Genomic DNA, 5,850 nt, shown 5'->3' with positions numbered 1-5,850 from the left:
GAACCCCCCGACTAAGGTCGGGTTGCTTTGCTGAATCGACCGCGAGCCGAGTCTCTGCCGACCTTGGGAGGCATCACAGAGTCGACCCCGAGCCCAGGCCCCCTCGACCTCGTGCGCGATAGCCCGACCAAGTTCGAGATGCCTCAACTAAGCTCGAAACGCCCTGCAACGCCAATCTTCAGCTTGATCTCCACTCACTCCAAACTTCTCCAAACGAAGGTCCGGCCAAGTCCGAACGCCGACCTAGGTTGAGATGGCCTGCAATGACGACCTCGAGCTCTGCCCGATGATGTCCCGGCCGAGCTCGGGGATGCCAAGTCATTGGCCACAAACTCAAGTTCCACCTGATGGCGCCTCGACCGAGTTTGGGATCAAAGAGCATGAAAGCTCCGACGGCAGCTCAGCCTCGGCCTACGCTGCCATTAGGCCCGAGCTCAAAGTTTTAGCAAGACTCTCCCAGATGCCGAGCCCAAGGACTTGGCAAAATTCTCTCAGGAGCTGAGCCTAAAGACTTAGCGAATTCTACCGAAATCTAGGTCTAAAGACTCAGCCGAGCTCGAAGACTTGGTGAAATTCGCCCAACAGGAGTTCAACTTAAGCAGTTGAGATAAAAGTTCACCAATTATGCAAATAGAAACAAGCACAAACGCATAGCAGAATTTGAAAAAAAGATATTTCATTAATAAAAGCCCGAGGATTGAGTACAAAATTTGACATCGAGGCCGACTCATCTGGCCGAACAATGGTTGTAGAGTCCGACCTCATTTACAAAAGAAAAAAGAAAGGAAAAAAGAAGGCTAAGTCCTAAGGGGCAACAGCCGCTTCGGCATCGACCTCAGGGTCATCCACAATGATCACGTGGGGGTCCTCGGTGGAAACTGCCTCATGACCATCCGCAGTGGCCTCGGATGGGGCTTCACCAATAGCCTCGGGAGCGCCCCCAGCGGCTTCCCCAGAGAGAGCCTCCCACGCCGTCTGCTTGGTCGCATCAGTCTCGGCCTCAACAGTCTCCGGCCCGGCCTCGAGACTTGCGGGAGCATTGTCGGTCCCATCGTCAGAGCTTCCGTGCTCATTCTCGTCTTCGCCGATCCCCATCCTTGGCCGAATGCCCTTGAGGTCGAGCTGGGGGCAAAACCGCTGCATTTGCCTCCGAAAGTTCTCGAAGCCGCAGATGAATCCGTCCACAACCTCCTCCTCCATTAAATCATGGAACTCTTCCGACTCTTGGAAGAGTTGCACCGCGTCTCGGACCTGCTCCAGTGCCCTTTTTTTTCGAGCCTCGAGCTGCTCGATCTTCAGGCGAAGGATCCCCTCCTCGTACGTATGGCCGGCAATCTCAGAGCGGGCCTCGGTTAGACGCGCCTCGGAGGCACGCAGCTCCGACCTCACCAAAGTGTGCGAGGCCTTCTCCTCTTCGAGCTGGTCGATCGCCGATCGCCGCTCGACTTCGGTAGCCTCTATCTTTGCGACGGCCTCCCTTCCCGTGGCCTCGGATTCGGCGAGCCTCTTCTCGGCCCCCTCCTGCTTCCATTGGTTCCTTCGAGCCTTATTCTGGCACTCCGACGCTATGAGCACTAGTATGTCGATCTCATGAAGATGATGTAGAAAAAAGTTGATGATGAGTAAAGGTCAAGGAGATGCAAAAATTGAAGCAAAGAAATAAAAACGAAAAATGGCTTACTCGGATGGCAGTACAGTAGATCTGATCGACAAGGCTGCCGGGATCAATGGCCTCGAACTCGGCCCGGTCAGCTGGGAGCAACGCGCGGCGAAATATCTCGCGCGCAACATTGCTATCACGAAGGGCCGAATCGCCCTCGCTGGTCGGGGACTCCGAGCCATCAGGCTCCCTCTGGCCTCTGATAAGTGCTTAATAATTTATAATTTAGTTACCTTTTCGTAGCACTTATCAATATTTTTAAACTGATAAATACATATTTTACCATGAAATTGAACAAACATTGAAGTAAGTTTAAAATATGGTAATTATTCTCTTAAACTAGATTCTGAACTTGTCTCTCTCTTGTTTGCAATCTTTCATGAAAATTTCATAAAAACATATAAGGAGGAGATTGTGTTGACCCGATTTGGTAACCTGATAAAGTTGTAATCAAGCTAAGCTTATAATTAAATGGGTTTTGGTCCTGATTCGATTGAAAGTTATAATTAATTATGTATGGGGCAAAGGTTTGATTAACCCTTTTTATTAGGTCACGGTCCGGTTTTTAGTCTTGTCTGGTCGAGTTCGATCTGAAGCAGCTTAGCAAGAATTAAATTTAAATAACATTGGGCTCGAGAACAAGTTCAAGCAAATCAACGATCATGACCCATCTCAAATCCAAAGCCAATTCCCAACCAATTTCGTACCTACCTTCATGTAAAATTCATAATTTTAAAATTAAAAAAATAATAATAAAATATCCACAGTAATTTGGAAAAAAATTACTGGAATCACTGTTCATATGAACAGTGTTCCGTGAAAACACTGTTCATATGAACAGTGTTAGGAAAAGAAAAAAAAACTCATTCACTGTTCATCTTCTTCCTCCCCCGATGAACAGCTCACGCGTGCCCACCGACGCCCCCTCCGGCGTCTTCCCGTTGATCCCGCGGCCGCCCACCGTCCGCGGCTCCCTCCCGACGATCCCGCGATCAAATCTGCCGGCGACGAGTCCTCCGTGATTCCAGTCGGCCGCAATTAGCCGCGTGCCCACCGTGCCCGTGCGGTCGACTCTTCCCAGCAGCGAAGATCCAGCCCCTTCGCCATCACAGCCCGCGTCTTCAGCCGAGATCCAGCACCACCGCATTAGCTCCGTGCCAGCCGCATCAACCGCATGTCATCCGCCACCCGTTCCACCTCCCAGCAGTCGGAAATCAGCCAGCCATCCCGAGCTTCACCCGGATTCGTTCCAAGAAGAGATCCCATCGATTCCCAGCTCCAATCCCTGTGATTCAGCCTTCACCGCGATCCCAGCCAACTGCATTCAACGAGACGGTAACCCAGCTCCTTCCGGATCGGCACCCGTTTCGAGCTTCATCCCCATCTTCGCCCGAGATCATGCCATCCTCCCAGCATCACGCCCTCGCGTGCAACAGGAATCAAGCCTCCGCGAGATCATCCCCATCGCTGGTCTTCGGCGAGCTATAAGAAGAGGACGGCAGAGGAGAAGGGGGGGGCTCGGTTTAACAGAAAAACAGGGGAGACCCCCTGTTTCAGTGAAGAGAAAAAGGAAACCAAAAAAAAAGAATAAAAGAAAAGAGAGAGGGTTTGAGGCGGATGGCAAAGGAGTTCTTCAGCCAACCAATGGAGATGACAAGCACCATGAGCAGCTGAGCCTCGATTTAGGGGTTTGATGAAGCCATAGAGGAGTATTCGTTTCATTTTTATTGATTTGAGTTTGTATTGTAAGAGTGTTGCATGATGAAGAATTTATCAATTGATCTTTATGATTTATCCAATTTATATGAATTATTTGTCTTGCATAAAATATTTTATATAGATTGATCTATTTCATCGAATCCAACACCTGTGGTTTGGAGGAGATATTCATGTGACATCGATTTCATGTTTAATGATTTAATGATCAGATGCATCATGCTAGGTTAGACAGGTCATGCTTATCGTTAGAGTAGATGGTTTGTGCTAGACTTAGATGATTCATGCTGGGAATTAATCATAATTTTCTTTTATGATTGCTTTGGCTTGTAGTCGGAAGCAATCAAGTCTTAAATACAACTCAATCATTGAAAGCGTCACGAATATAAATCTATCGGTGGAATCTAGCCCTAAACACCTCTCTCCATAGATAATTCATACTACTACACCCATATTAATTCTTAGTTTTTATCATTTACTCTAGCTTATCCCCTTTGAAGTAATTATTTAATTAGGAAAAATAACTTGTCTCCAATCCCTGTGGACCGACACCCGTAATCACTATCCTACAAGATACGTGCTATTGCGTGGTTTACTTTTGAAATTGAAAGAACCGATCAATTTTTGGCGCCGTTGCCGGGGATTGCTAGCATAGTTATTTTTCTTACTAAAAAAAAAATTATTTAAAAATTAAAAAAAAAATTTCTTAAAATTGTTTTTTCTATTATTGTTACTTTTCTTATCTTCTTTTTCTCCCTTACTAATTTTTATTTATTTTTTTATATATTATTTGATCAGGAATCGAGGAAAAAAATCTGGGATGATCAAAAGGAGAACTGCCGGAAAAGAAATGCTGTAGAGGTTTGCAAAAAAAAAAAAAAAATAAATTGCTGGGAAAATTTCCTTTGGTAACCTCTAAACTTTTCTTATTTAAATTAATTATTGGTTTGAAATTTTGTGGTGATTGTTTGATTTTAATTATAGCAAAATTGTGAATGCATGCTTGATACACATACACAAATCAATTTGCACATAGTAAGGGCAATCACCCCAACAAGATAAGAGCCGGATTTCATCACCGGACTCTTGCCCAACTTAGGTGAACTCAATCTCACATAGTGTCATCTTTAATTAAAATCAATTAGACGTTGGCCCCTAGGGACATTCGAGCTCAATAGGACGAAGATCACCGAAGGTTGCACCAATTTCGCTCTGTGGCTTAGTTGATGTCTAGGCAAGCTTTGTCCCTATAAGGGAGACAGTTCATCTGTTCGAGGCAAGTGGGTTTTAAGTGGGACCTTTGCGAACGCATCGTGACCCCTCCACTTACCTGGGAGCTTACCTGGTCAACTCGGTTCATTAGACCGTATTGGAGGCTTAGGTGCCCTCTTCAAACCAGTTAGGAGCTGTCTAGTGATTTTAGGTCAAAGACTAGGATTGATATGCTTTTCTCTTTTATTGCATGCTTGATTGATCGAGTACTAGTGTATGCACGGTAGTCGTTCTAGAGTACAAAACCTATTACCTTTTGACCCTGAAATAGAACGAACCCTTAGGAACATTCGAGCTAAGATCAAAACATTAGGATCATCCCCACCTCTTAAGATGGCTGAAGAACAACCCAAACTCCTGAGGGAGTACTTTACTCCCACTATTTACACTTCCCCATCTTGCATTCGATTACCTGAGGTAGCAGCTGTACAATATGAAATAAAGTCTAGTGTGATCCAAATGCTTCCATCTTTTTATGGGCTTACCAATGAAGATCCATATAAACACCTAGATGAATTCCTTGAGATTTGCACCACTGTCAAGATTCAAAATTTCACTGATGATGCTCTGAAACTTAGATTATTCCCCTTCTCCCTTAAAGATAGAGCTAAGCAATGGCTGAATTCTTTAGAGGCCAATTCGATTCATTCCTGGGGGCAAATGCAACAAGAATTTCTTAAAAAATACTTTCCCATAGGAAGAACGAACCAGTTTAGACGTGCTATCACAAGCTTCTCCCAAATTGAGGGAGAAGAATTTCATGAAACTTGGGAGAGATTTCGGGACCTAATCCGTAAATGCCCACATCATCAAATACCTAAGTGGCAGCTAGTGCAATGCTTCTATGACGGATTGACTGAACGAAACCGTCAGATGATTGATGCCGCATGTGGGGGGACATTCATGCTTCAAAATGAGCATGAAGCATGGAAATTATTTGAAAATCTAAATGAAAACTCCCTCCACCATGCTTCATGTTCTCGTCAAGCACCCCCGAGTTCTCAAAGAAAAGGTACCATTTGTGAAATAAGTCATTCTATGGACCTGTCTAGCAAGGTAGATGCATTGTCCCATAAGATTGACCAACTGATGATAGGTGGGCATTACATGAACTCTTCCCAAGCACAAGTGTGTACTATTTGTTCTAGCCCATGACAATAATAAGGAAGATGAAGAAGAGGATAGAAATGTGTCAAATGAAA

At 45.2% G+C, this 5,850-nt stretch overlaps 1 non-coding gene across 1 annotated transcript; it reads right to left on the bottom strand.

The window, feature by feature from the left end:
* Positions 1 to 5,357: 5,357 nt before the first annotated feature.
* LOC120111808 lies at positions 5,358 to 5,463 on the bottom strand. Its single transcript, XR_005513203.1, has one exon. It is a non-coding gene; the product is annotated as a small nucleolar RNA R71 (small nucleolar RNA).
* Positions 5,464 to 5,850: the final 387 nt, after the last annotated feature.

The sequence above is a fragment of the Phoenix dactylifera genome, chromosome 8, assembly GCF_009389715.1.
Source record: "Phoenix dactylifera cultivar Barhee BC4 chromosome 8, palm_55x_up_171113_PBpolish2nd_filt_p, whole genome shotgun sequence".
NCBI lineage: Eukaryota > Viridiplantae > Streptophyta > Magnoliopsida > Arecales > Arecaceae > Phoenix > Phoenix dactylifera.
Note: the sequence above shows the minus strand (reverse complement) of the source record. Positions and strands in the feature narration are given on the sequence as shown.